Source organism: Mercenaria mercenaria, chromosome 5, assembly GCF_021730395.1.
Source record: "Mercenaria mercenaria strain notata chromosome 5, MADL_Memer_1, whole genome shotgun sequence".
Classification (NCBI taxonomy): Eukaryota; Metazoa; Mollusca; class Bivalvia; order Venerida; family Veneridae; genus Mercenaria; species Mercenaria mercenaria.
The window spans coordinates 3,561,619-3,584,680 of NC_069365.1; the positions used below are offsets into that span (position 1 = coordinate 3,561,619).

A 23,062-nucleotide genomic window follows, 5' to 3' on the forward strand; every position below is an offset into this window, starting at 1 on the left:
AAAACGAAGAACACAATCCGAGGAAAACGTTGATGCCGTTGAAGAGCACCTTGACCTTAGCCGTCATAATATCTAAAGATAATGTGGTTTTTGATTAAGCTTGTTGTATGTCAAAGTTGGCATACAGACACTAAATAGAAAAATGGCGCGAAAAAAAAATGGTAGTCGCATAATGGCGGATACAAATAGTCCTCAGTTTTTTTGCTCTGTAGAGCTATTTTCCTTATTTTCTTTGCATTTTTTTTTTGCTAAAATCACATGACAGATCTATGCTTGACATGTAGGTAATACTTTCATAATGAAATAACAACATGACAAAATTTGTCATGGAAACTTAGATCATACACCACCAGTATAATTTGGGGTCTCATTTTTTAGCTGATGTTGCAGTTTGTGTGTTTGACTGAAATTATTTTTCTTGCATCAAACATGACCCCCACTTTTCTTTTGATTTTTAGTTAGCACTGACAATATTCTTCAAGAAAATGTAAGTTACAGAAATTTAAAATGGGTCCTGATGTGTGCTGCGGTCATTGGAAATAGGTCAGTTTTATATAGAATAAAGAACAACAACTATTTAGTGTGTTATAACCTATAATACTATACAGCATGCTAACTCTTAAGTGTCTTCTGTACTCTGGACTTAAGGAACTGAAATCGATGAATTACTGTAAAATTTACACTGACGGGCTATTTTTGCAATGAGGCCCCGTTTTTTGCATACTTCTAATCTTTTTCATATTTAATCATTTACATTTGAACATACAACATATACACCACGAGGACTGAACTCTGTACATTTTAGTTTGTTTTTACATCGGACAGTAAAATGTAAACTTAACCCCGAAGATGTATTATTTGAAAATATCTTGTTGATATTCTTTTCTTAGCATGAATACAATTACACTACAAGTAAAGATTGGATAAGAAGCTGTATAAGCTTAAGAATGTCCTCTCCATTTTATATCAATGTACAGACATATTTAATGGCATAATACTACTTCTAACTGACTGGATACTAAGTGCAAAACATAAGAAACTGGAAATTAGAAGAGGCAGACGACAACAACGATAGTATCAATTACATTATTACTGTTTCTATTATTTGATACAATTATGGATATTGATAAGTTGTTTCTGTTATAAGCCTTTTCTGATATACTTTGAGAGATTTTAACATAGCTTCAATTTATGTAAAAGAAATAATAAGCTTGAAAGGTGGATAGACCAGGTGATTCTGCTTTATCAGATGAATCCACGTTGTAGCTGCACTGCTGTTCAGTGTTACATTGCCAAATCTCAATGATGCTGATTTTTATTATTTTTTTCTTCAGTATATGCATCTATATGCTATTGAATCTTTTGGAGAACTGCATTACAAATGTTTGACATTTACCCCTGCTAAAACGGTTGTTTAATTTTCAGGAATTCGCATTGATCTTCCGATTGCATTATGTAATTGTTAAATATTTACCAGATGCTTCAAATTTAAAACATATCACGCTGATTTCTGTATATCGGTATTTCGCTGTCTTATCATCACCAGTTTATGATGGCATTAACAGTAAGGATTCCTGTAACTGTTATGTAAAATAAATAAATTCTTCATTTGATTTTCCTGATTCCGTGTCGACGGTCGGTTCAAAAATCTCACCTGAAGTAACGGAAGCCAGACGCAATGGAAACGGTCATTTATCCATTTTGATTCAGGATACTTGTAGTTCTCAATGTTTTTCATGCTGGTCATGTATATTTACTATCATAGAAACACAATCGGTACAGTTGACGTATGTGTTTCTAAAGGTACTGTACCACATACCACATATAACGAGTATACCCATCCCGGGGCTTTAGGAATTTAAGTCACTAAAATTCTATGACTCTTTTGTCAAAACTCAAAGTGCCGGGCTACCTTACACAGGGGCCTCGTTGTTCGCATAATTTCTCCTTATCCAAATCTAATAATTTCCATTTAAATATACAATACCCTTGTTTTTCCACACACGTTTCACAATTGCTAACTATATAGAAACTAATTCAATAAACACATCACGCTACCAGCCCTAACATGAGAGCCTTCAGTACTCTTGGCTTTAGGAATTGAAATCGCTGTACTTGAGTTACTTTTGTCCTATTTTAGCAATGAGCATATTATATAGTTCATAGCATAATTGTACCTCTAACTAACTGGGGAAATATAAAAAAAGGAAATAGAAAACAACGCTAGTAGCAATTGCATTATTACTGTTACTATCACTTGATACAATTATGGATACTGATAAGCTGTTTCTAACAAAAACTTTATTTAATAAATGCGTTTATTAAAAAATCAAACTCATTTGGCAAACGTGCCCGCCCGCTTAGCTCAGTAGGTAAGAGCGTTGGTCTACGGATCGAGGGGTCGCGAGTTCGATCCTCGGGCAGGGCTAATGTTCTCCGTGACTATTTGATAAACGACATTGTGTCTGAAATCATTGGTCCTCCACCTCTGACCATTCATGTGGGGAAGTTGGCAGTTACTTGTGGAGAACAGGTTTGTACTGGTACAGAATCCAGGAACACTGGTTAGGTTAACTGCCCGCCGTTACATGACTGAAATACTGTTGAAAAATGGCGTTAAACCCAAAACAAAACAAACAAACATTTGGCAAACACTGAACAGCAATAAAACCTGCTACGTTGGATTTATTGATATAGCAGAATTACCATGCTTTTACGCTACATATTTCTATAAGATCAAATGAAGCCGTGTCAAAATCTATCTCAAAGTATTTATATTATTGTATCTTGGATTCCAAAGGTTTGAAATCTTCCCTTTAAAAAACAGTTATACAATATTAAAGAATTCGTCTTAATCTTCCCCATGAGTTATAAAACTGTTCATTATATAGCAGCTACTTCACATATGAGAATTCCTCGGTAATTCTCAATCTTATCTTCTCCATTTAATGACGGGATCTAATTTAATTAAGTTTTTGTTACGAAACAATTGCACGTCTAACGGGTAATTTTTTATCAACTTTTGTAAGGCACTTAAAAGAATATGAATTATTCAAATCTGATGTTATCAAAAGCATATTCAAAATTGCGATATTAATGAGACCAGTCGTTATCCATTTAAAGTTAAAAGTCAATATTTAGGCTCTAATCTAAGCGATGATTTAATGTTAAGATATGATGCACTAAGATATATACAAAAAGTATAGGTTTTAAAAGATAAAGCACTTAAGTGAATTTAAACGCTTGTTTATGATATTATCAGTTCATATATATTTACTTGTCAAAATTGTCAGCCGGAATAGCTCAGTTGGGAGAGCGTTAGACTGAAGATCTAAAGGTCCCTGGTTCGATCCCGGGTTCCGGCGCGAACGGAACGTTCGGCGGCTGGCCTTTTTGCGAAATATTCTAACATTTAGAAATATTATTAAATATTGTGGTAAACACACCGTTATATTGCCAGCTATTTAATTTATAATGCTTGTGTTAAATTTTAAAGTATACATGAAATGGTATGAATTTTCACCATCGTAGTTTCGTTCTTTCGACTTTGCAACATCGTAGTTTCGTTATTTAGTCTTTTTTGAACATCGTAGTATCGTTCTTTTGTTATTTCGAGCTAACAATATGTGGCGATGGCCCTAACGGTACACCGTATATTCTAGACATTAAGTGTATGTTTGTGCCTTTTCACAAATTGGGTTGAAGTTTAGACGATGTCATTGTTTAACTTTTCAAGAACATATTGTTCTAAGTGCAAATTTATTAGCAAAATAACATATTATGGCGGGTTAGTTGTTTTGTTAAGTATAGAAAGCAGTCCTTACAACTTTCTTGCGGTAATATACTTTCTATACATTCGTTTTATAATGAATCGAACAGTGCAAATTAAATCGAAAGTTTTTGGGTTTAAACAAGTTTGTTCATATTCTTTTTAAAGCATTAATTAATTATATTATAAGGATTGGACATGAAGCTGTATAGGCTTAAGTTTGCCCTTCCCTATTTTAACAATGTGTATATATATAATTAATGGCATTATAATACTTCTAATTAACTGGAGACTAAGATATATTTGAATATCTTTTATCTTAATATGTGAGCATACAACGTAATACACAATTTCATATGAGGACCAAACTTTGTACAGCTGAGTATTTTCGAAATAAGGCAGCAAAATTTGTTCATATTCTTTCCATAGAATCAATACAATATATTATAAAAGAAGGACGACAGGCTGTATAGGCTTAAGATTGCTCTTCCTAACCTTAACCATGAGCATACATAGTTCATGGCATAAATATATTTCTAATTAATTGGAGACTAATAGATATAAGCATTAATTCAATAGTGAAAAATATAAGAAAAAGGAAATAAGAAGAGATAGAAAGCAACACAGGTGAGTTACATTATTAATGTTACTACCAGTTGATACAATTATTGATACTGATAGACTGTTTCTGCCATAAGCCTTTTGTGACATATGCATTTATTGAAGAGATCAAAATCATTTAGATTTGACTATTTAACACTGAACAGGAATAAAGATTGTTACGTTTGATTTATCTGATACAGCAGAATTACCCTGTTTTTACACCTTGCATTTAAAGATTACTATTTCTTTAAGATCAGTTGAAGCTAGATCGGAATCTATCTCAAAGTATATATGTTTTTGTATCTTCGAGAACTCCATTACAAATGTTTGACATCTGCACGTTCAAATTTCTTTTAAGAAATTCACTTCAATTTTCTCCATGCGCTACGTAATTGGTAGTATTTGCTTCATTAAAATCAAAATTTCTGAAACATGTTGCACTGATTAATTAAGGTTTATGATGTAACAAATACATACATAAGGTCTAATTGTTTATTAGTTTTTTGTTAGTCTGTTTAAAACAGTATTTAATTATTAAAAACTAATGTTATCAAAACCACGTGCAAAAGTGCGGTATCAAATTGAATGAAACCCATAGTAATCTATTGAAAAGTTGAAAAAGCCTTCTTTTAAGCTCAAATCTAAACTAAAGCGGTGATTTAATCTTACCATATAATACACAAAGATAAATATTTAAACTTTATGAAGGTTTATCAATGTATGTAAATAGTACAGGTTTTATCAGGTAAAGTATTAAATTGACTAAAACGCTTGATGATGATATTATCAGGTCATAAATATTTGCTTGTTAGACTTGTCAGCCGGAATAGCTCAGTTGGGAGAGCGTTAGACTGAAGATCTAAAGGTCCCTGGTTCGATCCCGGGTTCCGGCGCGAACGGAACGTTCGGCGGCTGGCGTTTTTGTGAAATATTCTAACCATTAGAAATATGGTGATAATCTTATTATTAGATTTTGTGCTAAATACACTGTGTTTATTGCCAATTATTATGCTTGAGTTGAATCTTAAAGTATACATGAAATAGGAAGTATTAAAATAACAAGAGCTGTTTCAGATAGTTACAATTATTACTTTGTTCGCCGAAATCGGCACATAGTCCGATAACCGATGAGTTACCTGCAAGTGATACCTTCAATTAAAGTAGTTTAAGATAGCTGACATAAGGAAACTGCAGATTTCACTGAGAGTATATAGGAAATTTGAAACATATTAGTGTTTAGTCTTATTTACTTTCATAGAAATGCTGGCGATAAGTTCACTGTAAAACGAAGAATATATTTTCATGTTTCAAGGGACATAATTCTGATGGGCGTGTTCGGGGCGTAACCAGAAGAAATTGTGCGACGCGACAAGAAGAGGCGTCTATGTAAACGCAAGGTGTCTTTGACAATTTTTGTAATAATTGCTTGCTATCCCTGGGCTATGTTTACGTTATAAAGAGTAATGTATGACATTTATAATTTGTAATTATAATGACTTTCGATATATGTTGTATGTGTCAATCAGTCTCTATTTTCTTCAGGCAAATTCACTTCCTTCTTATAACGTCGGGCACGATGCAACACTCCGCGCTCTTCCTATCTAAAATGACGTGTTTTTATTCAAATACAGAAACGATAAATATTCAAACTTCATTTAATTTGATAATTATTTGCTTCTCATCAGATAAACAATAAATATAGAACACTGTCATTCAAAGGTAATACTATCCTATCCCGAAGCTGTCCGCTAGAGTAGTTCAGTTTGGAGAGCGATACATAGGAGATCTAAAGGTCCTTGCTGTGATCCTGGATTTCGGCGCGAACGGAACGTTCAGAGGCTGGCCTTTCACATTGATTAATTCAATTACTCTTTTAAACATTCAATCTTAAACTTTGTAAATCTTTTGAGGGAAAGAAAACTCTTGATATCACTTAATTAATTAATATAGTATACAGGACATTTGAGTGTTTATTATTATTTCTTTTCATAGACATACAAGCGGTGACTAAACTGTAAAATATGAACGCTGTTACCCTTGTAGCCACCAGAAGAACACCTTGACCTTAGCTGTCATCTAATTTAAAATTAAATATGGCGTTGGTTTATTTAGCTGGTAAATGAAATGCAGTTTCAAAGTACACTACACAACATGTCAACTCTAAAGAGTCTTCTGTACTCCTGGCTGTAGGAATTAAAATCGCTGTTCTATTGTTTTGTCGAAAAATAAAGTGACGGGCTGCCTTTTTAAAACGGTCTCGTACTTCGTATAATTCAAGTCATTATTCACATTTGAGCATACAACGTATACACAATTTCATGTGGACTGAACTCTATACACTCATTTTCTATTGAATAGAACAGTGAAATTTAAATGAGCCGTGCCATGAGAAAAGCAACATAGTGGGTTTGCGACCAGCATGGATCCAGACCAGCCTGCGCATCCGCGCAGTCTGGTCAGGATCCATGCTGTTCGCTTTCAAAGCCTATAGTAATTAGAGAAACTGTTAGCGAACAGCATGGATCCTGACCAGACTGCGCGGATGCGCAGGCTGGTCTGGATCCATGCTGGTCGCAAAGCCACTATGTTGGTTTTCCCATGGCACGGCTCAAATAGAAAGTTTTTGGGTTTAAACATGTTTTGTTCATATCCTTTTCATAGCATCAATAAAAATAAATTCTTATAATTGCATGTACTGAAACAATCTGGCAATGTAACATTGAGTGCTACGCTGGATTCACCTGATAAAGCAAAGGCATCTTGATTTTACTCCTTGTATTCAAAGCTTAATGTCTCTTTTAGATTGATTGAAGCTATATCAAAATCTGTCTCAAAGTATATATGCTATTTATCTTGGAGAACTGCATTTCACCCTTATTTATGTATACATGTATTAGTATTTTTCCATCTTATCTTACCTAGTTTATGATGGCAGGAAAGTTAATTACGTTTTATTACGGAACAATGTCTCAGCCTTTTTGTGGAGCTCTGGTAAACGATATATGACGGATTGAAAAGAGCAGTATGAGTGAAACCCGTTGTTTTCCATTTAAAGTTAAGAAATCATATTTTAGGTTCAAATCTGAAATAAACTTGGCGGCGATGATGCAATGCTAAGATATGACACACAAACATAAATATTTAAACTTTATTTAACGTATATAAACAGTAAAGATCTTATCAGATAAAATACTAATATGATTAAAACGCTTGTTTATGATATCATCATAAATATTTCATTGTCAAAATTGTCAGCTTGAATATATCAGTTTGGAGAGCAGCTCAGTTGGAAGTGACTAAATGTCCCTGTTACAAATCTTTAGGAGTTAGGTGACTAGCTTATCATTAAACTTTGTGCTAATCATAACGTTTTATTGCCATTCATTTTGCTGGTGTTAAATCTTAAAATATATATGATATAGGAAGTAGTTATATAACAATACCTTTTTCAGATATTTACAATTACTATCTTTTTTTTAGCTTTTGATAATGCAAAACGAAATCATATAGAAGACAAGTTACCTCCGATAGCCAATCAGTGATACCTTGACTTGAAGTAGTTTATGATGGCTGACTTCTTCACTGATAGTATATAGAAAATTTGAAAATAGGTTAATGTTTATACTTATTTCCTCTCATATACATGCTGGCGATAACTTCACTGTATAACGAAAAGGAAACCCCGTAGAAAACGTTATTAACCTTGTAGTCGCTGAAAGACACATTAACCTTAGCCGTCATATAATTACTATTATGGAAACAAAATCGGTACAGTTAAGGAAATGTGTTTCTAAAGGCATTATATCAGATACCAGCTCTCACGAATATACCCTGCCATGGGCTTCAGGAATTGAAATCGCTGAAATTTTATGACTCGTTTGTCAAAAGTTAAAGAGACGGTCTCGTACCCTTACATAGGGGTATCGTTGTTCGCATAATTACCCTTTATTTAAATCTAACCATTCCCATTTGAACATTCAATACCCTTGATATTCCAAATGCGTTTCACAATTGCTAACTACACAGCAATTAATTCCATAATGTTGATAAGCTGTTTCTAACATATGCATTAAGTTGAAAACAATAAAGATCTTTAACATTTGGCAATGTAACACTCAACAGCAGTAAGACCTGCTACGTTCGATTTATTGAAAAAGCAGAGTTAGATCCTTGAATTAAAAGCTGACTATTTCTTTAACATCACTTGAAGCTATACCAAAATCTATCTCAAAGTAATTTTTGTATCTTGGAGAACTCCATTTCAAAGGTTTGACACCTACCCGTTCAAAGACGGTTATACGATATTGAGAAATTAGCCATAATCTTCCCATGCGTTACAATATTGGCATTTATATAGCTCCTCGGTAATTTTCAAAAGGTTTTGTTACACATCTAACGTGTAACTTTTTATTAACTTCTTTTACAAAGGATATAAATTATATAAATCCGATGTTATCAAAAACAGATTAGAATGTGCAGTAATAATCAGATCCGTCATTATGATTGATTAGCCATTTAAAGTCAAAAGTCATTATTTAGGCTCAAATCTTAGCTAAAGCGATGATTTAATAACATAAATTTTAACATAACATAAATTTTATTTGTCTTAAGCATGAAAAGCTCATCGACACAACAAAAAACATATAAACATAATTTTTGGCATGCGTGAAATACATATTCATGTAAAGATGCGAGAAAAACAAAATTAACATAAGCATAACACAAAGTATGAATTTTAAGATGTGAGAGTATATTCAAAACACGATTGAACATAAATAGACTGATATCTAAGTGACATCTGGTCTAACATTAGACTGTCTTAACTTAAAAGCTTTAGTAATATATAATGCAAGTTTCGTTAATGTATTCTTATTTGTCGAGTTTAATAATTCAGGAAAGAAAATGTGTTGTTTTTTTTTGTGACCTTAATTATTTGGAAGACGAGTTCCTCTTCATTCTAAAAAACACTTGAATTTTCAGAGAAATATTTACTAATATATTTTTTGCGCAGTTCTGCATAACAGCTACACTTTAGAATGAAGTGGAACTCGTCTTCCAAATAAATAAGGTCACAAAAAAAACCACATTTTCTTTCCTGTCTCGGTATGGTGTTTGCAGAATGTCTGGCTTTTTCAGTCAGTAAGTCATGAGAACTCAGTCTTATTTTAAGAATAGCCCTTCTATAGTTTATATTATTCAGAATTTTCAAATAATCTGACATTTCAAACACCTGTTTTAACTCTTTGTACATATGTAACGATGGGTGGAAGTTCATATTTTCTCTCCATTCATTTATGAATGTGTCTTTTAGTCTTTGCCTTAATACTGGTATAAACTGGTCCATGTTCGCTGAACTGGGGAAAATCCAAACGTCACCAAATCCTATTTTGTTCAACATATTTCTCACCTTTAGAGACCAATTATCAATTCCTCTGTTCGTTAAATCTAACTGGCGTGACAGAATATTTATCAATATACAATTTTCTCTTCTTTGGTGTATTTTTAAAAAGTATTTAATAATTCTTATTTTGCGTTCAATGATTAACGGCACACGGCCAGATTCTCCATACAAGCGTCGGTTGCTAGTTGAAATTTTAGCATTAACAGTCCACTTCAAAAACTTTCTGTGTACGCGTTCTATACATTCAGCGTTTGAGAAACCCCAGATTTCGCTTGAGTATGATAGAATTGAAGATACATAAGCGTTTCTAACCTTTAGAAATAAGGTGACAATCTTATTATTACATTTTGTGCTAAATATACCGTGTTTATTGCCAATTATTATGCTTGAGTTGAAGCAACAACGACAACTTTTATTAATGTCAGTGTGTGCTCGGGTTTAACGTCTTTTTCAACAATTTTTCAGTTATATAACTGATATCACTAACGAGACCAAGGATGGAGGAAGATGCTTTTCATCTCCTTGATCGGTCTGAACAAGCGATGATGGTCAGGCTCCGCTCAGGGCACAACAAGCTAAATGCTCACATGTACAAGAAATACAGACTGACATCATCACCAACTTGTCCGTGTGGTGAAGAAGATCAGACTGCGGAGCATATACTTCAGAGATGTAAAAGGCATGACCAGGAGCGAGCTGCGACTTGGCCGATAGATACCTCAATCCACCAGAAACTGTATGGAGGCATTAAGGATCTTCGGCAAACCACAAGTTTCATCGAGGCTACTGGTCTGACAGTGTAGACGCGAACGACAAGAAGAAGAAGAAGAAGTCAGTAATGTATATGTACTATTAAAGAGTTACTTCCCTTGCTCTTTTATGACCGTGCTTTTTCTTTACAGCTGTTTTTTTCCATTTTATTTTGTTATTACTATATCATTTGTTTGTCGGGAAATAGCTTTAAGCTAATGTTAATTGTTAATTTCATATCCGACGTTAAATAAAGTTTCTTGTATCTTGTATCTTGTATTGACTCAGTTCATTGATAAGTTTGCAAATACAAATGTGTGTATGCGCGTTGACAGCATGGACATTAGTGATACTATGAGATTAATATACCTATTGGATATATGTGATATGGTTGTAAGTATTTTTACATATTACAGTTTTGAGAAGTTGATATTTGTTATGTCTGAAAGTAATCTTGTTTAAATATGTGCCAAAACCTGCTTAGATATTTTAACTACACGTCGTAATGTACTGTATAAGTAGATAGTAAGTGTTTTATTTGCTGTCTCAGTGATTTTGATTTATCTTTTAAACTCTTACAGCAATGCGCTTCCATGTTTTTAAGTTTTATGAATTGCTTTAAATGTAAATTATCCTTATACAGAATACGCGATTTTATACAGATTGTACATATTGTAAATGTTTTTATATAGTCTCTCATAACTCATAAGGAGTGGTTTTATACATGCATTTTATGTTTTATATTCTATGTACTGTATAAAAGTGAGACTTTAATAAACTTTCTTCTTCTTTTTCTTTTATTATTACTTACTATTTCGGAAATAATTTATTATTAGCGACACGAATGCACTTATGCTGTTTAATACACCGAATTATACTTCAAGTATACATAAAATTGAAAGTATTAAAATAACAATAGCTGTTTCAAATAGTTACAATTATTAGTTCGTTCGCCGAAATCGGCACATAGTCCGATAACCGATGAGTTACCTACAAGTGATACCGTCAATTAAAGCAGTTTAAGATAGCTGATATAAGGAAACTGCCGATTTCACTGAGAGTATACAGGAAATTTGAAGTAGGTTAATGTTTAGTATTATTTACTTTCACAGACATGATGGCGATAACTTCACTTAAAAACGAAGAATACAATCCGAGGAAAACGTTGATACCCTAGTTGCCGTTGAAGAACACATTGGTCTTAGACGTCATAATATTTAAAGATAATGTTATTTTTGATTAAGATTGTTGTATGTCAAAGTATACTAGACAGCATGCCAACTCTTAAGTTTCTCCTGTACTCTAGGCTTAAGGAACTGAAATCGATGAATTTCTGTAAAATTTACATTGACGGTCTATTTTTTGCAGTGCGGCCCCGTTTTTCGCATAATTTAAATTTATTTTTCATATTTAATCATTTACATTTTAACATACAACGTATACACCATTCCACGAGGACTGAACTCTGTTTATTTGAGGATTTCTACATCGGACAGTAAAATTTAAACTTAACCACGAAGTTGTATTATTTGAACATATCTTGTAGATATTCTTTTCTTAGCATGAATACAATTACGCTACAAGTAAAGATTGGATAAGAAGCTGTATAAGCTTAAGAATGCCCTCTCCCTTTTATATCAATGTACAGACATATTTAATGGCATAATACTGCTTCTAACTAACTGGATACTAAGTGAAAAATATAAGAAACGGGAAATTAGAAGAGGTAGACAACAACAACGATAGTATCAATTACATTATTACTGTTTCTATTATTTCATACCATTATGGATATTGATAAGTTGTTTCTGTTATAAGCCTTTTCTGATATACTTTGAGAGATTTTAACATAGCTTCAATTGATCATAAAGAAATAATAAGCTTGATGGTGGATAAACCATGTGATTCTGCTTTATCAGATGAATCCACGAAGCAGTTGTACTGCTGTTCAGTGTTACATTGCCAAAACTCAATGATGCTGATTTTGATTTTCTTTTCAATGTATGCATATATATGCTATTGAATCTTTTGGAGAACTGCATTACAAATGTTTGACATTTACCCCTGCAAAAACGGTTGTTTAATTTTCAGGAATTCGCCTTATCTTCTGATTGCGTTATGTAATTGTTAAATATTTACCAGATACTTCAAATATCAAATGTTTTAAAACATATCACGCTGATTTATGTATATCGTTATTTCGCTATCTTATCATCGCCAGTTTATGATGGCATTAACAGTAAGAATTCCTGTAATTGTTGTGTAAAATAAATAAATGCTTGATTTGATTTTCCTGGTTCCGTGTCGACGGTCGGGTCTAAAATCTCACCTGAGGTAACGGAAGCCAGACGCAATGGAAATTTTGATTCAGGATACTTGTAATTCCCAATGTTTTTCATGCTGGTCATGTATATTTACTATCATATAAACACAATCGGTACAGTTGACGTATGTGTTTCTAAAGGTACTTTACCACATACCACATATAACGAGTATACCCTTCCCGGGGCTTTAGGAATTTAAGTCACGGAAATTCTAAAATTCAAAGTGCCGGGCTACCTTACACAGGGGTTTCGTTGTTCGCATATTTTCTCCTTATCCGAATCTAATAATTCCCATTTGAATATACAATACCCTTGTTATTCCACATACGTTTCACAATTGCTAACTATATAGAAACTAATTCAATAAACACATCACGATGGTATGCCAGTCCTAACATGAGAGTCTTCAGTACTCTTGGCTTTAGGAATTGAAATCGCTGTACTTGAGTTACTTTTGTCATATTTTAGCAATGAGCATATTGTATAGTTCATAGCATAATTGTACCTCTAACTAACTGGGGAAATATAAAAAAAGGAAATAAGAAGAGATAGAAAACTTCGCTGGTAGTGTCCATTTTAAGTTAAAAGTCATCATTTAGGCTCTAATCTAAGCGATGATTTGATGGTAAGGTATGTTGCACTAAGATAAGAACTTTCATACAAAAAGTATAGTTTTTATCAGATAAAGCAATTAAGTGAATTTAAATTCTTGTTTATGATATTATGAGGTCATAACTATTTACTTGTCAAAATTGTCAGCCGGAATAGCTCAGTTGGGAGAGCGTTAGACTGAAGATCTAAAGGTCCCTGGTTCGATCCCGGGTTCCGGCGCGGACGGAACGTTCGGCGGCTGGCATTTTTGCGAAATATTCGTACCGTTAGAAGTAAAGTGACTAGATTATTATTAAATTTTGTGCTAAATACACCGTTCTGTTGCCATGTATTCACACCCTATAAACGACTGTATCCCCCGCTTCCTCTTGCGAGTGATCAAAACAATAAAATGACACGGAAAAGGTACGAATCGTCATTAAATTCATTATTTGGCTTTACACTCTATGTGTATTTAAGTTAAACGATAAGTCTAACATAAATATGTGTATATGATGATATAATAGATGCAACTGACAGGTAATGTTTAAAAAATGCTGACTGATCACACTCATTGCATGAGAATTCTCTCGACGATGTCACGAAATTGATGAATATCACGCCAAATTGATTTGTAATCCAATTATCCATTTTGTTTTCTGTAATAAGTATGCATACTCCATAAATGTATGTAAATAAAATGTTTTGTTTCTGTTGCGTTTTTGAATGAAATTAATTTTTCTCTAGTCGGTAAAAAAACATTTACTGTATGCCGGCTTGCCAATTTTGATATTTGATCTGAATTCGTATTTGCGAATGATACTGTATTCCATCTTGCGATTACAAAAGGCGATTTACGTCCTTGAAATGCGTAAATGAAATAAAAAAATATGCATATAAAATTGTTTCTTTTAATCAGTCGTCATGTTTATACTGCCATTAAATGTCGAACCCAACACCACCCCGCCCCCCCTATGCGATGCTTATACTAATCCATTGGGGGTGGTTGGATTTGAGTGTCTGTGACTCGCTATCCTACTTAATTAAATAATTAATTAAATGCTTCAGCATCGTTTACAAGCAAGTGTTCAGAGTTGGCTTTACACACATATACTATCATAAAATACGAATTAGAAACTGAATGTATACACAAGGTCCCTACCATGTCTTGCAAGAAATTAATCGTCGATTCCCTATGGAAATCGCACGAAGTAATGTTACCTTACGATTTCAACATATCAGTGAGAGGACTATAGGTTGACCCCCGTTTGTCTGTCCGTCTGCAAGAAAATGATCCTCTGATTTAAAAACAACAAACAAAACTATTTCACCCGCAAGTATCCTGCGGATGAACGTATAAATAGAAAAGGATAACGAATATATTATCGAAAAAGTCGATTAAGTCCTTCTTAGTAATTCAGAGTTAACTTCATGGTGAATCAGTCAACAAGTTTCAAAAGCAGCACAAAATAGCTGAATGGCCTAATGGTTTAACCCCGTTTCTCAATAATAAAATAAACATGTTATCATTACAAATACAGCCATCATGTTTACTGACTGTCAAGATTTACCGCTATTTCTCATGTTAGAAATAGTTTGCATTTGATAGTGATAACGCACACACGCCAGGAATATGTCCTTGCGGATTTGGTCATTTTCATTGCTTTTTACAGTTTACAGTTTATTAATCAAGTCAAGGCCCATAAGGGCCTCTGACAACAATTGTAACAATAACAAGTCATAGTAACAAAATCAGATTGGCATGTAAAATCTGACAAATCGTTGCAGAAGTAACTGATGATGTGGAGGATGAGAACTAACTATTTATCTAAAAGCAGACATAATTTTCTTACAGAAAACAGCCAGTTTTAACAAAGTATTCTTATTGTAATTGTTCATAAGGTCAGACAATTTGAGAGTATCTGGATATTTAAAATAATATTCATCTATATATTAAATATATAGATGAATATTATGTTGATAGAAAAAAATATATTACATTTTTTATCAACATTGAAATATATATTTGTAATAAAAAGGAAATTCATCTCCTAAATATGTTACTGTTACACAAATGACAAGTACTTTGTTCTCCTGCATTGTTTTCAAATCTACCTTTTTCTATTGGCAACATGATTCATGCATCTGAATTTACAAAGTGAAATGCTAAGGTCAAAAGGTAAAAGCTTGAAATATTTTTCAAATACAAATTCGTGTTTATATATTCTATAATTTAAACATTTGCTTGGGTTATTAACTGAATAGTTCCAGTTTTGTATAAACTGATTTTTAATTCAAGTGTTAACAACATTTTAGAAGGAGTTACAAGAGCGAATCTTCTGATCTAACGACTAATTAGATATACCAAGAGAATCAAGACTTTCTTTAAAATAACATAACCAGTTAAATTTCTTGTTTTGCCTCTGAGACAGTGAGAGAAGTTCTGTACAAAATATTACAAATTTTATTTTCCTTGGAGCTTATTAACTTACTTCAAAAACTTAACACTCTACGACTCGAAAGTGGTAAAATACCAAGATCACCATACAACATGTTATTAGGGGTACTCTGCTTCAAATTTAAAATAAGTTTTATATATTTCAACTGAAATTTATCAACAATATCTAAATTTTCAACCCCTCCCCCATACCTCTGAGCCGTACAAGACAATAGGAGTAACCATGGTATCGAAAAGGTGCAACTGCAAATAAATAGGTAAAAACAACTTCCTGAATTTACTAATAACTGCAAACATAGCTTTGCGTGCTTGATCAACTAAATGAGCCTCAGTTCTACCGAACTTGCCATTGAATGAAAATTGAATACCTAGGTATGAGAAGTAGTCAGCAATTTCTAAAATATTACCACTCTCAAATTGAAATACTGAAGCATTACGTATACCTCTCTTATTTTTCAAAAATATGACAACTTTAGCCCCTATGAGGTGCAATACTCTGACATAGCATTAAGAGCTGACTCGAGGTCATTAGGGGTCTCTGCTAAGATGACTGTGTCATCAGCATACAATAGCAAATATAACTTGAAGAAGAAAACTTCAAAATCGTTATCACTTAACATATTACTAGCATTATCAGAAAATAACTGAAGACCATGAAATTTACTAGACAAAAAGCTATTAATCATTCCAGAATAAAAAAAGTAGAATAGGAAAGAGATTTTCACCTTGTCTAACTCCTGTATCACAAAAAATTCAGATAGAGTATTGTTTGATTTTACACAAGACTTCGCTCAAGTTATCATAAATGTTGAGAATAATTTTAAAACATTTACTATCAATATTGTAACTTAGAATCTTTCGCCGCAGAGCAATACGATTGACTGAGTTGAGAGAAATTTGGTTAATCCAAAAAAAGCACAGTACAGTTTTTTATTATTGACAAAATACATATCTATTAACAATTTTAAAGAAAATATATGATCAACAGGGCTATAATGTTTTCTAAATCCAGCCTGTTCTTCACACAATATGTTATTGACCTTAAAAGTGTTTAACCTAGTGTTTTATAAAGACGTGAACAACTTTCCAAAACAGCTTAATATAGTTATGCCCCTGTAATTGTCAGGGTTATTAATGCTACCCTTGTTCTTGTACAAAGGTAAATAACACCATTACTCCAGATATCGGGAAAAATACCTGACAACAACTGACGACGGACACAGGTTAATCACAAAAGCTCTTCTAGAGCACTTCTTGCTCAGATGAGGTAATAGACCCTCATTTTTTCCTCTAATGGCACTTCTGCTTGTAAAATGTGGACTTATTTCATTCTCAGAATGTACTTTCAGTAAAATAAGACAAGGTTCATGTTAAAGTGCATGTGTTTATGGCAAATACAAAGACAAACCTAAAATAAAGCTGATTACTGTGCGAAACTGTCAAGAAAACGATCCACAAAGGATTAGTGAATTCAATCTGGCGCCGCTTCACCCCATTTACTGTTCATATTCTCACATGTTATTTATTACAGTTGCGATTATATATTAGTTGGTTTGAAATTCTAGAAAATATAGTCTTGTATGAGACACATCGTCGCATTACGGTCTCATGATGGTGAACATTTGTGCCAAGTTATTTCAAAATCCCTAAATGCATGAAGAAGTTATGGCACTGACACGAAACACAGACCATGTTTCTTCTTTAAGTGTAACTTTAAAAAGAAAAAGGAAAGTAATAAGATGGGCATTAACTACATATGGCCGATGTTTGTATGAAAACTTTGAGAGAGGTAGGTGCAATATCACTGAAGTAATTGCACGACCAAATATATGAGGACACATATACAAACAGATCGAACAGACAGACCTCATGGTGACTGCTTTATACCACCCTCCTTCAAACATTGTTTGCGGGTTCTAAATATGAAGAAATACTACAGGAGCATAGGAAATGCCGACATTTTGTAAAGAAGTCACTCACAAACAGGCATACAGTCTTTCTACTAAACTCGCAAGCACTTGTACAGAAATTAAGCAAGCATGCATACAGTCAGGAAATAGTACTGAATCTTCTTTCCTTTACGGTTATAAACAAATTCGAGAATTTATCAATGATTTTATTTCATTTTACCAAACTAGTATTGTTTCTTTATCCATGAAACAGTGGAATTTACATATAGGTCATTCTTCCAGCAAGAAAATAAGTACCTGTGATGCCGACAATGTATAATTTCTGGACAAAATCAGTGATCAATCGAGTTTTTGCTATAATTCTACCTGTCATCAGACTAGCACATTATATACAGAAACAAGTCATGTTCAGGTTCTAATAAAATGAAAATATATATACCTTGAAAGCAAATCAGTCACTTTAAAATGCTGTTTTTCAACGTTTAGCTGTCAGTTTATTATTTTTGATCACTCGCAAGAGGAAGAGGGGAAATACAGTCGTTTATAGGGTGTGGTATTTACTTGTATTAAATCTTAAAGTATACATGAAATAGGAAACATTTAAATAAGATTAGCTGATTCAAATATTTACAATTACTATTTTGTTCGCTTTTGATAATACGAAACGAAATCACATATAGAGAACAAATAACCGATGGCCGATGAGTGATACATTCAATTAAAGTATTTTAAGACGCTGACTTCAGGGAACTGCCGATGTAACTGATAGTATACAGGAAATTTGAACTAGGTAAATGTTTAGTCTTATTTATTTTCATAGACATGCTGGCGATATCTTCATGTAAAACGGAGAAGACTGTCCGTAGTTGATACCCTTAATGCCGATGAAGGATACCTTGACCTTACCCTTCATAATATTTAATGAATTAATTTAACTGGGTGGGTTTCAAAGTATACTACACTTCGTGCCAACTCTAAAGAGGTGTTTGAATGAATAATTTGGCAGAGTGTAAATGACGTCATAAAAACAGTAAAATGGCTGATTCTACGGTTGGCCATTTTCTTACTTATAAAAGTGTCATATCGATTTTAATAAATGTCAGATCTTAAAGTTCACTCGTCGTAATTATTTGTTTGATAATGGCGTTTATACAAAATCAAAAGTTGAAAATTATAGTAAGGTATTCCTTCCCTTTAAAGTGTTTCTGTAATATTCGTGCATCAATTAAATGAATGCTGACAGCTAATTTTATAATTATCAATGTTCAGGGGAAGGCTACGTAGGTACACATAATTACATGACTCCATGTTTAAATTGCTAGTTCATAGTGTGTGCTGTATTGTGACAGATAGATTTTATACATAGTTTATAACAGTATGGTATTGGTTTAGTTTTAGTGGCCTGTAGCCTAAATGGTATAGTAATGGTTTATTGATTTCTATTCGGAATTCCTCTGATACTTAGAACAGTAGAATACAGGTGATCGATAGAGTAACGTCGTGCCTTTCATATGCACATTTAGATGAATTGAAGATTACATATTTGGCAAATTAATGGTTAGGCAATACATAGAGATAAAAGGTATGTAGGTTTTCTTTGTACAGGTTTTCCGTTGGCTGTGGAATTGCGTATTTATCGGTTGGATTGAGTTGTTCTATTGCCTCCTTTGATTTTCCCGCCTCCCGGACTGTCAAATGATCAAACTAAATGAAACTTTATCTTTGTCACTTTTTACTTTACTAATTTATTAGTTACAGCAGTTCAAAGCACCACTGTACCTTGGAAGAGACGTATAGAGTGTATGGAGTGTATATATATAGAGAGAGAGTTACCAGAATTGTATGTGGGCTGTGGATCCCAAAGATCCAGTAAGTATTTGTATAAGTATTTGTACAAGTACATGTATAAGTATTTGAAATTGTATAAGTAATTTTTACAGGTCTAAGTATCTGTGTTAGTATTGACAGTTGTATATGTATTTCATACATGTATCTCTTTGCATTTACATGTGTATTAATTACACTTTTGATCGGTAAAACGTTTGCTAGTTAGTGGACCTATTATACACTAATGATTAAAGACTGTATTGTTTTATATTGTAAAAGAACTGTCGAACCACAAGTACAAGTACAGCACTATTTTATATTTTATCATTTATATGAATGACGACATGTATATTATATATCTTTAGTTATTGCGTACCAGCTGACAGGATCATATAGTAAAATATGTGTAATTGTTAATTTCAGAGCGACGTTAGAGCGTTTTGATGTTAGAAATCTCCAAGTCATATAAAAGACTAGTTTTTACGAGAAGATTACGTGTCAAATTATTATTTAAAGCTGAACAGAAATAAATAAATATGCTGTACCTATGACTTCGTTTGTTACGCATCGCCAAACAAACTATGGGAAGCCAGGATTACAGATTTGACGACCACGACGAGACTTACGAGACCAACAAGCGAGAACACTTCTAAATGGCATTTTTGGACTTCTATATCTTTGCATGATACATTATGTATTCGGACGGAGAAGAGAGGAACAGGTTTTTACAGTGGCAGTTTACAGTGTGAACATTAAGATATTGTGCTTGTGGTTCTTGATAATAAACATTGTTGTGAATTTAAAAAGGTCATCAGTTGGTGAGTTGACATTGTTTTATGTTATTTAATTGATCAGCAAAATAGCCTTTGTTTCTTAAATACTTCAGATCTCAAATAAATTGAGTTAAATAAAAGTAATTCAAGTGTAGAGAAAGGGTATTGAAGTTTGGTCTAAATCAGCTGTAAATTTAGTGCTAATCAGTAAATATATATTTTTTAAAACAAAAACTATTTAGTGTGATAGTGTAAAGGAGTCTGAGGCAATCCGAGTAAAGCACATTTCACCGGTGAAGGGTATAATCACACTAATTTGCATGAAATATAACTTTGCATAATTAAAACATCTATCATATTCTTCTTAAACACTTTAAAGGTAATTCACACAGATCATTTTGATAGTCCCATTTTTTTTTCACTGTCCATGCCAGTTCCGTTTCTACGAAAAAGGTGGTAATTCCATTTTTCTGAGTTTGTCGTCTGAAAGTATAGTAGCCGCAGTCAAATCAATGTTGTTTTAGCTGGTGTAAACTGGTTTTCTTATCACACAAGCTGATAGTAGACAATTTAGAGGTGTAAATATTTCTGTTTACATTCTGTGGTTATTGTAGTAAAGCAGATATTCAGGGTAGTTCTGTAGAAGTAGAATTACTAGAAAGTTAAATACATTTTTAAAGAAAATACTGAGAAAAATGTAACTGATACTCTTCATTTGTTTATATCACTTTCAGGAATTTTCAGTTTAACAGCTTTATTTCAGCTGTACATCAAAGTGGGCTATACATGTACATTTCATTCATACTTTGTCTATGACCTTGGTGACCTAAGTCACATGATAACCACATGGTAGCATTCTTACAGTTGATTAGTTTGAAAATAAATATTTGCATACAGGTGGCAGTCACATGACCAGTGAATCAGTGTATTACAGAATTAGGTCATCAGCATTGAACAACTTTGTGTATTAGTTAATATTGAATATTTAGAAAGAAAGTGAATTGATATTTATTCTTTTATACAGCATTTAATACTTGGTCAGTAGTTGATTGTAAACATTGAACAGTGTAATTGATAATTAAGAAAATTATTGATAACATTTAAAGGTTTATTGAATTGGTAATATTTTCAGCAGTTCAGAAGTGGTTATACTTGTTGCTGCTTGCACCACATTCAGCAGCACTGTTATCATAAGTGAAAGTTTTTTTATTTGTTAATCTGTTACACTTTTGATAAAGTTTAATAGATTTTAACAGATTACACAATATAGACAATAGGAAAAGTACTAAGCTTTTTGAATTTAATTCAAATTGTTAAATACTGATACACTATAGTGAAATTTGAATACCACTAACCAACACCGTGTTATGTTGTACAAGTATGGTGTTGTGTCGAGTCACACATTACATATCGACGGATAGTTTTACTTTGTCGGATACTTTTATTCTTGCGCGTTGAATACCGTAAAAGGTCAAATAAACTGACATCAGACTTTGCACATAGTTTGTTGAATTAAAGTGCAAAATATTTACTTATTCAATGCGTTGAATAATTGAATTGAATTAATTATTCAACTGAACTTGTCCTTTTGAATAGATAGATACTTATACGGTAATTTTAGCAGTTGTTTCATTCGGTAGAAACATACTTGTGATATATTTTAGAAATTGTTTCAGTCGGAAGAAACAGTGTGCAACATCGTGATCACAACATCACATGATCATTGTGATATAATATTATTAGCTCGACATGAAGAGTAGTTATCATCAGGTAGATGTAGAAGAGTCCCACAAGAAACAGACAGCCTTTACTGTAGGACCTCTTGGTTTCTACGAGTGGAATAAGATGCCTTTCAGTTTAAGCAATAGTCCGGCCACTTACCAGTGTTTGATGGAGGAATGATTGGGAGATCTCAATATGAAGATATGCATAGTCTACTTGGATGACTTAATTATTTTCAGTAACTCGTACGAACAACATATGGAAAGGCTTAACATTATTTTGACACGACTTCAAGAATGCGGAATCAAGCTATCGCCAGGCAAATGTTACTTCATGAAGAGGAAAGTCAAGTTCCTAGGACATGTAGTTGGAGAAGATGGTATTGAGACGGATTCAGATAAGATTGAGAAGATAAGGACATCTCCAACACCTACCAACCCTGATGAACTCCAGTCATTTTTGGCGTTTGCTGGATATTACCTAAAATATGTCCGTGACTTTTCACGTATCACCAAGCCTTTATCTGACATTCTACCACCAATAACTAGCAAGAAGAACAAAGAAAACACAACAGAAAGAATGGAAATGGGAAAAGCAACATAAAGACACATTTACCAAACTGAAGACAATATTAACATCACCACCTATTCTTGGCTATCCAGATTTTACGCAACCATTTGAGCTACAAACTGATGCAAGTGGATCAGATTTAGGAGCAGTACTTTATCAACTTCAAGGAAACCAGAAAAATGTCAAAGCCTACGCCGGTCGTACATTATCGAAGTCAGAAAAGACCTACTCTGCATTTCGTCTTGAATTTGTAGCATTGAAATTGGCCATCACTGAAAATATTTCCGACTACCTGAAAGCAAACAGATTTGTGGTTTACACGGACAACTATCCTTTGACATACATTTTAACAATTGCTAAACTA

General features: G+C 33.1%; 3 non-coding genes across 3 annotated transcripts; all 3 read left to right on the forward strand.

The window, feature by feature from the left end:
• Window positions 1-3,292: 3,292 nt before the first annotated feature.
• Window positions 3,293-3,365, forward strand: Trnaf-gaa (transfer RNA phenylalanine (anticodon GAA)). Its single transcript has one exon. It is a non-coding gene; the product is annotated as a tRNA-Phe (tRNA).
• Window positions 3,366-5,192: 1,827 nt separating this feature from the next.
• On the forward strand, window positions 5,193-5,265 carry Trnaf-gaa (transfer RNA phenylalanine (anticodon GAA)). The gene has a single exon. It is a non-coding gene; the product is annotated as a tRNA-Phe (tRNA).
• An 8,340-nt stretch (window positions 5,266-13,605) lies between these two features.
• Window positions 13,606-13,678, forward strand: Trnaf-gaa (transfer RNA phenylalanine (anticodon GAA)). The gene has a single exon. It is a non-coding gene; the product is annotated as a tRNA-Phe (tRNA).
• The last annotated feature ends 9,384 nt before the right edge of the window (window positions 13,679-23,062 follow it).